The 17,570-nt window shown below is 40.3% G+C and overlaps 1 protein-coding gene across 3 annotated transcripts in view; it reads left to right on the top strand.

Annotated features, from left to right (window-relative positions):
- LOC135166254 (TWiK family of potassium channels protein 9-like) overlaps window positions 1–17,570 on the top strand; it is a 127,985-nt gene that overhangs the window by 53,419 nt on the left and 56,996 nt on the right. For all 3 annotated transcript variants that reach the window (XM_064128341.1, XM_064128342.1, XM_064128343.1), the window contains exon 2: window positions 12,541–12,612. The gene's annotated coding sequence lies outside the window, so the exon portion shown is untranslated. The remainder of the gene's footprint in view (window positions 1–12,540; window positions 12,613–17,570) is intronic.

Below are 17,570 nucleotides of genomic sequence, written 5' to 3'. Positions count from 1 at the left end.
ATTTCATGAAACACCGGCTGGTGAATGTTGAATGAGCAGTAGAGGACATGCAAATGAGACACGACATGCATCCTCACATTTCTAATATCTCCCAAAGTTCATTCGAGCCAGTAGAAGAGAAAAGGACTGGTTGAACTTGCGATCTAGAACCCAATAACTCATCTCTCCGCCGGTGAATTATCGATTCACAAGTGGAGTAATGGAATTCCGGGATCAAATTTATGAGCTTTCGAATGGGTGAGGCAAAAGCGTGCCACCAGTGTTGGGGCATTTGCCGGGATGGCACCGTCTTCGTTTTGTGTGTTGTAAGGGGAAAAAGAACAGCTGGTTCACCTCGGCTCGATAAGAGGAGAAACGTATAGAAAGAGACAACGACCCCCGGGGTCCTAGGGACGCTGTGAACACACGGAAATCGTATGGGCTACAGTATCACTTTATCCTGAAAAAGCTTTCGCATTTCTTTTTCCGTAGTGCCATGAAAAAAATCAAAAATTGTTGTAAAAGTATCGATGAAACCGAGCTTTTTGGAGCTTTTCAAATGACGTCTGAAGACGTCTTTAGGTCACCAAAAAGCTCTGCATAATAATTTATGAATGATTCTTCCAAAAAAATCCTCTCGTTCGTTTCTCTACTCCTCCCTCGAACCCCCAAAAGTCCTCGCCATCGTATCATATTCCTCAAGGACGGAACTTCCCATCTATTCTAAAGCACATGAATTCAATAGTCTTTACTATTCCATCCAAGGACACCCCCGGGATTTTCCAGGTATATCCTGTCTGAAATTAGATACCCTCACCCCGACAAATTGATTTTTCACCGCAGGAGAATGAAAGAGAAACCCAGATAAAATACAATGCGGCTAGAATATTTGGTGCACATTTTCATGAACAATAAAGCTGAGGGAGTAAAGAGAATTCCACCAAGAATTGTGCAAGTTTACGAGATCCACCGAGAACTGAGCGTTGGGTTATAACAACAGCCCCAGAAGTTCTTACAGTTTCGTGTCAGTCGTCTTTATTTCACGTACACAGTCGTGTGGATTTTACAGGGCTAGTTGTTGGTCCTGTGGTGCCTGCCTCCCATCCTCCCCTTCTTCACCCCTCCGGGGACACGAGTTTTTCAAGTGAAAATTTTCGTTGTACAATTTTTTTACGGTTTGCAATTTAAAATATGAATTTGGTGCTTGAGATTCTGTAGAAAATTGAAAGATTAAATTGTTGGTAATTTCGCAAATTGATAATAATTTTTATCACTAACACTAACCTACAAATACATCGCCACCTGGCCTTCGTTTAAAAATATTTACTTTCAAAAAATTTCCCCCGAAAATTTCTCTTTCAATTTCGATTTTGATTTTCCTGTCAACTCTCGAATAATCATAAAAACGTCACTTATAATCACCGTCGTGACGAGGTGGCTGTCTCCCCCTCTAAAGAATTTCGTGAATGAGAATATTCATGTGACGTACGGTTCGACTGTAGTTGACGTTGCGATCCTTCGTAAAATCGTAATATCAACTCAACTCTTTTACCCCATCCCTACGTCGGGTGTGCTTCTCGGTTCGACAGTAACGTCTATCGAGGGCCGGATATTGCGATCTGCTTTTCCCTCTTCCATTTCTCCCTGAACACCATCCATCACTCACTGGGACATAGCTATCTCGACTCCTGGGCGATACCTCAGAAAAGTCGTTTGTAGCAAAGCCACAGAGTCCAAAGGGGGCGCCCTCCTCTTGTTCACTGTCCGTGGAACTCGAAATGGCCGTTAACGATGAGTCGTTTTCGTTGGTAGCCATCGATGCACAACGATGGTTAAAGTGTACGAAGAGCAGTTGAATAGTGCTAGGGTGTTACTAGACCGGTTCGCAAATTCTCGATCACTTGAAATGGCCTTAGCCTCCATGGCTCGTAAACCTGATACGCTGAGAGGGACCTCCTGAGTTACCAATGAGAAATTTCTGTGGCAGTAAACGTTCCTGGTTTACGTGACCTCTATAAACCTCTGTAGTGAAGAATCATCTCTTTTCTTCGGTTGTTTCCAGGGATACGGTCATTACGAGTGCTTTTTCCTGTTAGTTCGTCATCGTGAATCATGATTGAGGACTGCGAGGGTGGCGCCAGGGGGGGAGGAGGTAGGGTGAACGAAGAAATTCTGAATTATCGGAAAACTCTTGAGAACTGCAGGCGAGAAAAATATTCAATAAAACTAACGTCTTATTCGTAATTCCGGAAAATTGACGGAATTTCGCAACTCATTTTCTTATAATTTTAAATAACATTGAATTATTTTTCTACCCTTTTTTCTTCTCGAAATACGATCTCGTATCCCGTCCTCTAGAGTTAGTTCATCTAACTGACGTGATGTCACGATTTTCAGTAGAAATTACATGAAAAGGGTCACTCACTAACTACGTAGTAGTACCACGAAATCGAGTGAATGAGTCTCTAGTCACACTCACTCTCCCCCCGAAAAGTTTACAATCCCGCACACGTCAAACTCAAAGTACATGTGGAGATAGGTTGCGTTTGTAACCCTTATCCACACATTTTCCCTAACCATTCATGTGCATTTCTGCATGCAGCTTCCGGCAATGCAGTGAATTTCGTTGTATAATACATCAATTTCCAACTACATTACTGTTTAGTCAAATAACTCGTAAATTCATAAATTAAACAATTCATTTATTTATGGATTTATCTACTTATTGCATGACATATACCTCACGTTCTTTGCTAACTCGTAAATAATATTCGTTCGTTAAAAAAATCTAGAAAAAATTTCACTCAACGCCCACCCGGAGCCGTTGAAATGCGACGCCAGTTCATGTTTATCGGAAGTCTGAGCTTTTAGAGGGCGAGCTTTACCGTTGAAAATGGTTAATCCGCTATGATAGATGGTAACGAGAGCCGCGGGGAGAACAATGAAGTTATGAAATTCAATGTACGGTCAGTCGGAAGTTGATAATTTTGGGGTTTGTTGGAGGGGGAGGGGGGAAGTGAGCTTTGTTTACGGCCAGTTGGCGGTATTACTCGCTGAGTTTCTCAAATTCCCAGTGCAAATATTTTGCGTTAATTTCCACTGACCGTCATTAACGGTCATCGTAACGGCCTTATGTGCATGTGACGTAATACGTCTCATTCCCAATGAAAATGTATTGCATGCACTGTATTATGTATTGTATTATAGCATATGGGTACAAATCCATTAAATCATGTGTCACGCGGTTTTGGTTGCGATAGTTGGAAACGCGCTTTCGGAAAAGTTTGGCCGGAACTGTAGACGAACAGACGCCCAACGGGGAAAAGCATTCGACATGTTGGCACTAGTTCCACAGCGGTTTCTGGAGCATAGTTGGGCTTGTAACGCGGTCCTACGTTCATCTGAGAAAAGCACTGTGCAATTTAATCTCTTAAAGTGGCTTTTCATACGATGGAAATTCACGAAATGTAATGGAATTACGGACAGTCCGGGTGGAGCGTCATATTAGGAAAATCATTTGTGGAGATGATAAACAGGTTTCTGAGATTACATCGGGCTCTCGAGTTAAGGGAAGTTGTAGGGAAAATTGAAAATTTTGGGGGTTGAGAACGGTGGAGGGAAAAGGGGGTTTTCCTGGTCTCTTTCCTCATGCCGAATTTTTTTTATAAATTTCTCCTTCACGCACAGAAATTTTACGTAAAAATTACATCTCTAGGGGGCGAAACGAGGGATAAAGGTTACTTTTTTGCCTAAAAAATGGTTGATTGACAGTTCATCCTATTACTCGCCTCCTAAAGGTCTAATTTTTATCGAAAATTCTTTTTCGTTTCGTGTTCTTCGATAAATAATTGATTTTTCTCAATGAAAGTTCACCGAGGCATTACATTCTGTCAATTCTCCGAATAGACCGCACCATCAGGAGTCTCGATCCTGTTCCCAAATAGCCATCAAATCCAATTATATCGTATTTCGAAATTGCGCAATTCACTCGATAACGCGCTTTTCTCCGGCGCTTAATTGCATTGGCTGTCTATCTTCTATCTAGGAATAAAGCCTCACCTCTCCACGCCATTACTGCATGATACTCTGATCCCAGCTGAACAGTGGACCGATGTCAGGAGCTCTATATAATACATGTCGATACATGTAATGGCACATGGGTGTATGGAATTTCTGTTATACGGGTGGTACACTGCTACCGGGGTGAATGCACTTTTCTCATCACGCAGCCGCAGAATCCCTAACACCGTGGGCTTTGATAATGCTGATTGGAAGTTGGTGGAGCACGACCTCCGGCATAATTACTTCATCCCATTTTACTGAGCTTTGACTGTGTCCTCGAAGTGAGCGGAATTTTGAAATTATAAAGTTAATTTATGTTTGCGATTGACTCATTAGGTGATTCGTTTATGAATTAACAAGCTTCCGTGTAATAACCAGCGGTCGGATAGAGTTGGAAGGAATTATGCAAAAATGATAGTTAAGTTTTATCAATATTTATGGATATTTTAAAGATGATGAGACTAATCAACGTCTATTGCACTGATGACTTCGAAGAGCCGTTTGCTCAATCAAATTCCAAAGTTAAATTCAATTGCAGGAATTATCATTTTTTTTAATCTCATCCATCACCAAATCAATTGATAAAATTCTCATCGCCAATCCACGCGTCATAATTTCATCAGCCCTAAAAAATAATAAACTTCTCTCATTACATTACCGTGTCGTAATCGCATAAAATAAAAAATCTCGAATATTGTATTGACGGAGCAGTCCTCTGTCAGTCTCACCCCATCCCTCCCCCTGTCCCACATTTCTCCGCATTTTTATTTTACCCCCTTCTAACCCCTTTATACCTTTTATCCCTGCAGCTCACATGGCAATAAAGCTCCTCACGCCCGAGCCGGTTGCTAGAAAAAAAAATTTTTTTTTTTTCCGCACCCCTGTCTCTCGTTCGTCGAGGGGTTTTAGGCCGCACCGCTGCACATGCCGACGACGTTGGTTCGCAATGCTCGATGGTGAGCACCCGTAGAGATTTCCATTTTACGAGAATAACCACTCCAGTTTCTGTATATGGGTGCGCTATATTCCCCACCCCGTCACTGAAAATGCATAAAACAAAAGCACGGAAACGTAACGAGTAGTTCGAAGTGCCGTGGGATATAACAAGTTGAATGAAGTTGTAGAATCAATCGTTCTGCCCGTAAATAGAATTTCATCATTGCGAAAATAGTGATTCCATGGACAGCTGAAAATAATCGATTGAATTGAATTGAGGGCTTGCAAGAGAATGCCAAAGTCGATATAATTAATGGATCAATGGATCGATGAATTAATGAATTGATAATTTCTCGAAACTCAATAAGACCTGTAATTACTGGAGACATTAGTACTTTTCCATTAATTGTAGTTATTAATTCAAGTTCGTAGGGAAATTATTCGTGTAAAATTCCAAAGTTTCTCCTGTAATTTATGTCACCCTTTTCCGTGAACAGGGAAAAAATTTCAATCACTGGAACTTTTTTTTTTCCTTCATTCCAACGGAAGAGAAAGCAATTGAAAAAGAAATCCGATTATCATTGTGAAAAAAGGAACACCAAGTGAGCAGCAACAATTAAGTACACCGAAGAGGTGTACCCCGATTTTATGAGCAAAGTTAATGAGTTGAGGTGGAGGGGTTTTGAAATATCCGGAAGGCAAACTGTGCAACGTCGAAAATTCTCTCACTTCTCGAATAAACACTTTGTCTCTTGGCGCTTGTTCTTTCCACTCGCTGTCGTCCTGAGGATTAATGATACCAAAGGGGCCAGCATTTCCCACTCCATCCCCCAAGCCAACAGAGTTCCCTGACCCGGGCTGCAATCTCTCGATAATACGTTTAAAGATCTCATTTCGAGATTCTGAAGCATGATACAACATGGTGAACAAAATTCTGGAATTTTTCCGAGAAAAATCTTGGCAAGAGGGTAATTTTCCCAGTACAGTAATTTATTGATTTTCATAATCTATTGGTTTGACCAATCTTCAAGATAGAAATGGTCTCAAAGGGCCTCATGATCTGTTTTTATAAAAAAATTTTACTCAGCAACATTTTCCTCTGCGAAGACGGTAATGTTTCTCGCAATTTTCTCTCCGTGAATAACTATAAAAAATATTGAAGCGAATCATTTATCGATAATACTCGTTCTGGAAGGTTGCAAGCACTTTGGCATGGGCTCCCGTCAGAAATTGACCGACTCGGCGTGGTAAAATTATAGGGAGGTAAGGACACCCAGGTGATTGGTGTAGATCGTTGTGGTCCATTAGTGCCTCTGAAGGCGACTAATGGCTTCCACGCTTTCACTGTAGCTATTTCCAGGACAAAGTCATTGACCAACAACGTGCCAACCAACTGTACGTAACCAGAGCTTTCTGCACAGCAATTCTCCTCGTGCGCTTTACCTTTGACTATCGCTCGATATCGTGGTATATGCTGTATCGATAGGCTTTACGACGATACATGAGGTAACTCCATGTCATTGTCATTACCATATCCACTAACGTTGGTATACCTCAAACTGATCGGCATCCTAGTAAAATAGCCTACAGCTATGGTACCCTTATGACATATAGGACTATCATGTAATATTGCTCACTTTGTATGGGGAATTGTGGGGGAATGGAACATGATGTTAACCGGTGGTATTGGGTATGCAGCAAATTCAGCATGCTGAACACTGATCAAAGTCATTATCGGTGAGTCATGGGGACAGAAAAGGTGAGAAATCATCGTCTGGGGGAGCGTCATTATCGGGTAATTAATTGAGCAGCAAAATATCGACAGGAAAATTTTTTTTATATCAATTATCGTGATGTTCTATAAAAGTCGATCATTGGCAATTATTTTTGCCTCGCAGTCAATAGAGGAATGTGTTTACAAATTTTTTAATTAGCAACAAACTCTCTGAAGAAATCGAGATTAAGATGTTCGATACGATCGTCTCATTCCCGATGGTTTCTAAGAATTATTTTTTCAAGTTCACGATTCCATATCCACTGGTTGGACTGGGACTTGGAACAGACTTGAACTTCATAGGATTCTTTAGGAAGAAGCACGTTCGCAGCAATTCTCCTGGTTTTCCTTCATCTATCAGCTTCCGCTTAATGGTTCGAGTTCGTCGAAGAAATCCACTCCTCGAGTTGATCTCTCACGTTCTTCTATCAAATCTCGAGAAAAATTAATCGAAACCTTTCCACGATTCATTTTCTCGGTGGTGGGGGGTGCACGAGTGGACTGTATATGATGCAATAAGGGCTGACGAATTAGTTGAATTAAAAAATATTAATTAATGGGGAGAGAGACAGAAAATTTCCTGTGATGGACTGCACATTGAAAATTTTAAAATTTTTTCCCTCAAATTTCTGGATTAATTTTTAAACAGGGAATATTTAATTGAAAACGTTCAAGCGATTCGGAATATCGCAATATCATAATCCATAAGTAATCTCCAATTAATAATTCAATTGTTTATTTATATAATTAAATACAATTCCACGAGTTCAGAGATTGAAATTCGGTGAAACCCATTACCTGATGCAGTCATCCCCACGTTCTAGTTTTCCCCTGACGTTAATTAACATCTCATATGATTTAATGACATGGTAATTACACCAAAGTTACATACTCCGTGTCAACTGATCCCATTGTGTCTTGGGTTGAAAACAACAGGGCCAGAAGCCGGAGAATTTAGTACGGAATTTTGATCCTTCCTCGTGTCTCCCCTCTTTCACATGAATGAAAACAGGATCCCCATGGGCTTCAGTATGAACTCCAGTGTGTAAATTTCCCCTTCTTCTTGCTTCATTAAGCCCAGACTCCGGATTTGGGATCACTTGGTTTTTCGAAGATATCTCGAAAAATAATCTAGATAACGCCATAAATCCAACGGCATCCAACTCGTGAGGGAATTTCCGATTTTTCAGGGGCTCCAGGAATTCCCTAAAGTCAATTCCGACATTCTCCTCGGCTCCTGGACCTCCCAGAGCACAAGGCCTGCCCTGCGGAGGTGCCGAGTGATGCTTCATTAAGCAAGGTGAGGGCTTTTTCCGGTTGAGTTTGATAAGCGCTTGCAGCCCCCGAGGATGTGGTACACCATGGGTTAAGACAAAGAGCAAACGTTGTGGAACCTATAGATAATCCAACAAAAACCCATCCCCCATCGAAACTCTAGTGCTCTACCATTATGTCAATATTAGTGTTGCAAACTGTTTGCCCGATAGCCAAACGCACTTTATAATCTGACCTACATCCCCCTCTTTTTATTCTACACTTTGTAATTAAATTACCAATTTAAAAAGATTAAGTGCATTGAATTTTTGGTAAAACGAACACACGACAAAGATTTAAACATAAAAAAATATTAGATCGTAAAGTGAAATTATTTATTGAATAAATAAATTGATAGATTGATATATAAATGAATAAATATAATTTTTATGTACAATTTCTTGTACTTTATCACAAAAGCACTCATAATTTTCAATTTCATCAAGTTCACAAGGGCACTCATACCCGTATTATATTCGTCTTTCGTCCAGAAATCCGTCGGTGCAGACAAGGGCATCCTCTTTTCCTCCTCATCCCTTAGATATATTCTTTCGAGGGCCTCTCCCACAGGAAAGTACACTGAAAGCTGAATACATATCCAGTACAATGAGTTACGTCGTATGTAAATGGCTGACGTTTTCGTATCGTCAAGAGGGGCGTGTGTTACCGGCTAGTCTGGGCACTCGTATACTCTTTCATTCCCATTTTTATTTTTTTTTTTTGTTAACCAACTCTCTGCGAGCATATACCCTCACATAAAAGCACTGCTAGACAAGCTGGGGGAGTATACATAACGCTACACGTTACATTCCCCTATCCTCTTCTCCTGGAGCCTCGGTTTTTGGTCCAGTCTCGTGTCGGATTGCCCGCCATGAAAACTTTTCAGCCATTCGGTCGACAACGTAGAAAATAATTATCCGATGATGGCTAGAGGCCAGGGGGATGTAGTTGAGTCAGCACACCCCAACCTCTTATTTCTGTCTGGGCCCTTTTACTTTTTTTTTTATCCCACAGTTTCTGCTGAAATTCATTTGCAATTTGCACTTGAGGTGTACGTTCGGAGAACTTTATAAAAATTTGTGCTGGTTAAATTCCTAAACTTGTAAACGCACGATAATTTATGTCTGAACCATAAAATTTAACCTACATTTCATGAGAAAATTTCCCCGGGAACGTAAATAATTGCTCAATATTTTTAAAAAAACATAAAACGTAAATTACTCCAACGCAAAATGTCTTACATATCACTGTCTTATTTCACGCTTAAAAAATCGTAAATTATGATTCCAATAAAAACGTCTTTTACGATTTACTTAAACGTTGTTTAGGAAAAAAACCGTATTTTATGCCTGACATAATGGTTTCCGGTTCTCAGTTGATGATAGATAAATGCGCACGTCATTTCCCACCCAGTAATTCAGTACCACAACTGAACAACAAATTTCAAAACTGAATTTTTTATATTCTCTTTACCCCACCAATGGGGTTGAACCTCATTAAAATGATCTGCAAATGATCCACAAATACATCGATCCAACGCTATCAGCAGTTGGTTATCAATATTTCCATGCGCCCAAATAGCCCTACTTTCGTATTTCCGTAATAAAATCCATGGCATTGATGAATAAATTTCTCCCTCAGTCATCGCGCAGCTTTCATAATACTCTACCTCTCCATTTCAGATATATATATTTTTTTTTCGTTCTCAATTCAATGGACCGTTTCATACACTGCCACCGAGAGAGGGCTCGCGTCCGGGACCACAGCGATCTGTGAAAATGCATGGTAATTAGAATCATCCGAGCGGAGAATAATAATTCGTAGTGGACCGTGGGGTTAAATTAAAATGCCATTAGTTATACACCTCTTCACCCACAACTCATGCGAATTCCCATAACACAGTGGCAATTGTGCTTGAAAATATTATTTCGCGGTAAATTTTTGATCGTATTATCAATGGGAGGTACATTAATGAGGTCAGAGCCAATGAAGAATACTACATTTATTTATCCACAATTCATTATTGTTATTTTCAATTTCACGAAAATTTATTGAATTATCACACATTTCAATTAATTATAATTTTTTTAAATTATTCGTTGACGTTGCAACTCATATTTTAAAGTGAAAAGATATAAAAGGGAAGTTAATTTTACAATTATCTGATTTATTTAACAATTTTTAAAAACTTCTCTCCAGTCAAAGATGTATGAAGGTGAGAATACAGAAAACAAAGTACTCGAAAAGCAGAAATAAATTTACCCAAGGGACTATAAACTGGACCGCTTCACTGGTTGCGTTATCGCGAAACGGGTCGTTTACGTTGGGACCCGCCCCGATAACACCGTGGGATAAAACGGTGGCAAATGTAGAATGATAGCGGGGTGTGGAACCAAAGGGAGGGGGTAGGGGGTTTTCGAGGTAGAATTCACCGTATTCTTGAACCAGAATCATACCAGTGTGTTTGTACAGTTGAGCTAATAATAGTAATAGAGCCCAATAGTGGGTGGTTTGTACGTGAGCCCAACTCCTTTCGTTTCGTTCCCTGTTGGGATAAACTCGAAATAACAGTTATTATGAGGAGCATCATCCGCTACTTCTGGGCACTGATACTTTCCAGGGAATGGAACAGTATTATCAAGTCACTTAGATAACATTTGATATAGGAGACTGACGATTTTACATAGCAATAAATTTTGTAAAAAATCAACATTTGAATATTTTTGAATTGTTGAAAATTAGAAAAAAAATCTGGAAATTCCCTGGACTATTTCAGGGACTCTGAGAATTTTAAAAGAATTTCCCGATCGTTCACGTGAAATTCAGAGTGAATATTTATATTTATCCGAAGATAAATCAATAAATCCTGGAGGTTTGATTCCTGTGATTAAAAAAAAGAAAAAAATCCTAGTTCAATATCTCGGTAGACGCCCGGAGTGTCTGACTCCCTTCACAATGATCAGTCGTGCACGTTGCAAAGGTCTGATAAAGCCCTCGCCATTTTTATCAGAAAATCCCAATCATCGTTGAATTGAATCGACACTGTAGTCCAAAGCCTCCCATCGAAGTGGAAATGAAAGGGTGCTAGTCAGCCCTAGGAACTTGGCTGAAATATTTCCCTCCTCACTGGCGCCATTTTGACCCTCGAGAGCAACTCAACAAACGCACGTCCAAGTTTTGAGTAGACCGGGTGGACACTCGAGGGAAGTTGGACATGTGCCGACGTGGTGAGAGAGTGAACCCCAGGGCTGACCAGTGTCACCCATGACTACTGCAGAGCTCCAGTCACTTTCAGAATTTCCTACCCTACCCCTCAATTCCCTGTTTCCACCCATTTTCAGTGTCTCCGTCATTCACCCTCATTCGTGTTGCCGTTAGTGAGGAAGTGGAAACAGCACGTCGAGATCTCCCAACTCTCGCGCGCACGCGACTCCCGAGTGAAATAAAATCGATATGACCCAAGTCCTGAGGACATAGACCCTCCTTGTTCTGGGGTGGTACCTCTCCCTTGCCGTCACTCACCACGTTTCATCCCTCTTCGGCATCCAGTGGAATGCACCAAGATAGCAAAGGATTACACGAGACCTTACTCTCTTTTTACTCCCCCTTTCCCTCCTCACCATTCTGCCCCGCCCCACCCCTCCCTTCACCAACTGCATTTTCCTTCCTTCTTCTGTTTTTTTTTTTACTTTTTATTTCTCACACCAACAACGTGACGAGAATAAATGGCAGACATCCTTCACGATGGTGCTACCAACGACGAGGAATACCGCTCCTCTTATCGCACCAAAAAAGCACAATATTTCTCCTTATTTTTATTTAAGATCTATCGTTTTCCTGTTGTACCCCGTTATTCTTGAAACCAGTCAGAGTGGGGGCGCATGTGTGGGAGTTTCTTGCTTTTTACGTCGTTCCATCAAGAAACATATGTTTTTTTTCACTTCAAGGAGGCCATTATTCTTCAGGCCAGTAAATAATTATTCTTTGGTCTTTTATATGAAGAAATATATTTAAAAAATACCGCCATAAACAATACAATAGCCTGGGAATTCGTGTAACAATCACAATAACATCAGGAGTCCATTGACATTGATTGATTTCCTCTGAAATAAAATCAAATTTATTTTTTGACATTACTCAATCAATTAAAACAAAAATAGACAGGAAAAAAAACTACAATTTTCCTGTTGTGTCCAGTTATTCTCCAGCTGAGTGACAATGTAGTTCCCCATCGGTGTTTCTCCCTTTTCCGGTCGTTCCATCACGACTACCCGTTTTCTCGTATCTCCACCATCGTTATTCCCCAGCCATCTTGCTTCACAATCATCCTTTATTCCCCTGAAAAGATCACCTTCCCGTCAAATCTCTAGATGTCAGTGTGAATGAAATCGACGGTACAATAACATTCTGAATGATGAATGACACGCCCTGTGAAACATCAAACATGACCGGCATTTTTTTTTCTTTCATTTCAGATTTCACCAGGAGATGATACATCTGCGAAAAAAAACAACCGGAGGCCCTCCAAGGATTTGAAATAAAACAAGGTAAGATCCATCACTCACTCTTATTAAACGAGTAAATCTCGTTCAAAGTTTGTGCGTTTTGAAATTGAAAATTAAACTCATCAATCGTTTACGGATCCATTAAATTTCTTGAGGGTATGTTTTGTCGATAAGAAAACCAAGAGTTGAATTGATTAATGAATGCTTTCACTGACAAAAGAAACTACTTCCTTCGACATGAGGAAAATAGCTTCATTCACCATCCAAAAATTACACCAATTTCTGGTAACACAATGGTGCCTTTGTCACGGTAACAACGTCACGTATATTGGTAGTACGTAGATATAAGCGTCTGCACATAGCGAGCCTCTTTCCCCTTTCAAGTACATAGGAGTTCAGCGAAACGAAACCAGACGATGCATGTGGACTATGCCAGGACTATGGTCAGGAGAAAGTTTTCAACCTGGATGAGAGAGAGGAAGAGAAATGCCTGTACTACCCCTTGCATTTACTCATTCTGAATCCTTGCCACGTGTGTATACCGCGCGCTTGACCATTCTCGAATTCGTGCCCACAAACGTCCACCGCAAACTAACCGTAACTATCCTAGTGGGCCAAATAGTAAGCCCGACAAACTGATTTAGATCCCTGAAAACCTTGAATTTTCCGAGATGAAGAGACTGTTATTACAGACAATGGGCTTTGAGTCTGTCACGTTCAGTTAATGAGTGATATTTCATTACTTCTGGGAGTGAATTGTTGACATGTCCAGGTCTAATTGCTTTGGGAAAATTAAATTTCTAACCGACAGCTGATCATGAAAGGAAATAATAATTAAAGACTGAACTCTGAGCTAATTACGTTTGTTTATTCGAAAGATATAAACGGACTTCAACATCGTTAAATTATTCAATTTCATCAGCTCCCAAGAGCTACCGCCACTCAAAGAATTATAAAATTGACGTCCAAATGAATCCTTTGTGATCCTGACTAAATCACATCAGTCTTCTTTCCATGAAAATTTCCAAGTGAAATTTTCCCTTCAAAGATCTGTCTGAAACAAAGAGCATGAGATACCCTTCGCTTACATATCAAAAATATGGCACGAAGTGTATCTTGCACTGGAGCGTTCTTCAAGACTTCTCTTTTATTCTAATAAACTACGAGAGATATCATAACATCATTGGACAAACGTGAAGAGATAGAAATTGTTCAGTATTCTTCAGTGCCTTGTTTCAACCCATCTACATTCGATCTACTCCAATATATACAGATATATATATATATATCCTTACCTGACATATATACCAATGGTATGTCTAGCTCAAGGGCTTGTTTCATCCTCGCCAGTTTACAATCCCTTCTCAGACGTCTTTGACAAGACTTTCAATGACATCCCATCGTTCTCGATCTTTTCTCTCGTTTACAGAAAATGCAGAGTTGCATAGATATCGTCAGACAACATACACCAAAGAAGTGAGACTGCGCTTTTCGTCAGATGGCATTCCACTTGATGGAAAAGGCAGTTGGGTGCGTAGAAAAGTCTTCTTCCAAGCTATTGACATGCCTGAAAATAACTGTCGCGTTTATTTCATCTTCTGGATTGACCTCTTTTGATTAAAAGAAAAAGTCTTATTGATATTTCGGGAGTAAATTTAAAGGGCAGATAATTTTCTAGACGAGACAGGAGAAACTAAAACAGAGTCTCCATTCGCTGTCGCATGTGCGTGCTTGATGCACCTGAATTCCATTTGCAGGATGGTAAAACAGAATTTCAGGATTCTTCCGCAAATATCACTTAGTCTTCGGTATTTCGGGCTGAAGTGCTCGTTGAACATGTCACACTGATGCAGTGGGTTGAGCTCGTAGCAGCATGTATGCTACTGTTTAAATGATGCTGTAGAGCTTACGGAGTCAAAGTAAGTGGTACACTTGAGAAGGAAACTAGCTAGAACGATTTGCCATTTTATAGGGGGTCGACTCCATGGCAGCCGAGGCGAGGCTTTCCTGGGGGGTGTAATTGAGCGTTCCTTTTATGCCTGTTACTGCACCAACAGCGAAATCCTCGGAATTTTCGGAATATAGGGAAAACCGTTACAGGGTCACGAGGTATTTTCTTTTCCAGGGTTAAATGCAAAGGCGGAAAATATTATTTGACGATTGATTTCCCTTCGGGGGAAATCAATTTTCGATATTTAATTATTCTTACATTGAATGAATTCGGGAATTTCACCAACTGGTCGGTAAAGTCACGAAATAATTTTTTTTCGCGTAAGAAAAATTTTTTTCAACTCCAGAAAATATTTTCCCCAACTCGGGGGTTAAACTCCTCCCCAAAGAAATATGTCTTCCTCCCAGATTCAAAGTTTTCGCTGGTCCATGAACTTGTGGACGGATCACCCGAGCGTGTCGATGACTGGAAAGTTCTTAAAAAAGTCGGTGCCATTCTTGGGCCAATGTTGCCTCCCCCCCCTCCCGGCCAGACTGCTCCAATTGTTTGTTCTCACAAACGTCAACCACGCTGGTAAACCGCGTGGAGCCATCCTGAATAATTTGCCAAACCACCGAGGATAATTAAGGAAGTTTTGTCAGGACAATCCAGTTCGCTTTACCTCAACTCCAATCTCCTTTCGATGATGCTGTCTACCAAGTGTGTCCCAGCTCTCCCATTCCTCGGCCAATGTATACGATCCGTTGGCTATGATCAATATAAAGCACAAGATGCGGTACTCTAACCACCAGGATAACCCAACCAATCGTCTTGGCTAGCGATTCAAGCATACCAACTGGGTTTGTCCAAGATTTTTCTTTATCCTCTGACGAGTTAGTTCAAGGATTTGCCTCAAGTATTTCAGAAGTTGAATTTTCATCTCGAATGCATTCATCGCTGAGGCTGAGCCAGCTCTGAGGGCCCCTCGGGATATTGAATATTTTTTCCACTAGTGCAACCTTTCTCTTCTATTCTTATTTCGCGTACACGATGAAATTGAAAAGAATACGTAACAGTTCTCGGGATAATATTTCGAGAAATCAGGGGCCATTCTGCTTCCGGAGAATCCGAGACTCTCCAATATCTTACAGAATCAGATTCTCGGGAAGATGATGATCGGGAGGGGGATTCTACCCTGTCGATCTCATGAGATTATCTTAACTTGTCGTAAAAAAATGTATATGCTAATGGGGATGATTTGGTATTCGGTGTGTCTCATGAAAAATCCGCGGAAGAATGATTAATTCTCCCCCAAAACTAAAAAAAATTATTTACTTCAACTACCCCATTTTTTCCCCAAACACATAACTCCATCCCCCTCGCAATAACAATAACAACAATTTATTAAACTTGTAAATGTGCTGTTGGAGTTGTAACAAATGTGAGTTAAATTGAAATGAAACACTGTCAGCAGCAAGTGCTTCATACCCCTCCCCTTCCTCCCACCCCCTGGCCATAAGACAAATCCATGGGGCGTCATCTGGAATATATCGTGACACTTTCCTTCACTTTAAACGCAACCGCGAAAGAGTTCTAGACCTGTTATTGCAGGTGGATAAAAGTTACTCCGAGTCTTGGTAGTCCCCGACGCCACATTATACTCTTATCGTTTCGGACGAGCGAGTTCACCCTTATTTCTCCCTCTCATCCACACCCCCCCACTGACTCCCCTGAAATCTGTGATACCTCCTCCACGTGACAGGGATATACCTATACTGCAATTTAGTAAACTTTCTCGTTTCATCTCACTCGTCGAGAGGGGGCCACCCTGTGACCTCTCGCATCGTGGTCTCTCCCACATTGTTCTCAGTTGTCTCTGGTTTCAAACATCACGAAACTCTCGTGGTGTTGGTGAACAACTCCATGTCTATATTTTTATTATCTTTGTGGTATTTTTTTTTCCGAGACAGCCATTGCAGACGCATTTTACCGTCGGCTATTCGATAGAAAAGAAGCAACATTTTAGAGCTGATAACTAAATTTTACCAGACAATTTTACGATTCATTATTTAACTTTATCTAATTGAAGTCATTTTAATTTTTTTTCTGCCTGTTAATGAGACACTTCTCTCAGGTATGTCGGGGTATTTGATTAGACTCGTTTATCGGCGAGTAAATTATCAGGACAACTGATAAACATGAGCTCCTCTCGACCACTTCCGCGCTCGTCAACCGGGAGAACATTCATTGGAGACAAACTTTGTCGTATCGAAATGTCCGGGTACTCGATTTGAAAAGTACCAGATACTGAACTTCTGTGAAAATAATTGATCCTGGTGGGGAGTCTCGGTGATTCCAGTGGAGTTCACAGGGTCGTTAACAACTCATTGCGAGTGGTACACGGGGGAAAACAAGCTCTGATTTTCAGGAACATGTCACTGATTAGCTGAGACATTATCAATAATGTTTTAATACATTAATTAAGGTTTTTAGACACTTTTCTGTGTGAAATACAAATGAAGGATAATTTTATTCAATTTATCAAATGATAGTTAATTTTTAATTTAGAAATTCATTTGTCAATTGATTTTATTGGACTTTCAATTCAATTTCATGATATTCAGATATTTTTTAATAATAGAAGCTATAAATTCTGTGAAATCAGCGACAGAAAATTCGTTTTTTTCCTTTCACTTCTGTGAGCTCTCCGTCGTACTGAAACGAGTTATTTGCGATGCCAGACGATTTTATACTCTTACATTTATCTTCGTTCCGAATATTCTCAGTGTTTTGATATCATTTGTAATGTTGAATGGAATGAGTTGATTTAATCTATCGTTTTCCCCATCGGCATTACATATTTGCCGGTCTATATTTATTCAGCATGAATACAGGTATAATTAGGCGAACAATCAATATGAGTAATGGGTAATGATTAAACATTGATCAAACCATTCGTTAAAAAAATATAACGATAGTACTTCCGATTCTCACTGTATATTTATTTGAAAGACTTTATCTGTCACTACATCGACTAAAACATACAATAGCACTTTGATAGGAATCGCCT

The sequence above is a fragment of the Diachasmimorpha longicaudata genome, chromosome 9, assembly GCF_034640455.1.
Source record: "Diachasmimorpha longicaudata isolate KC_UGA_2023 chromosome 9, iyDiaLong2, whole genome shotgun sequence".
NCBI classification, from domain to species: Eukaryota; Metazoa; Arthropoda; class Insecta; order Hymenoptera; family Braconidae; genus Diachasmimorpha; species Diachasmimorpha longicaudata.
Note: the sequence above shows the minus strand (reverse complement) of the source record. Positions and strands in the feature narration are given on the sequence as shown.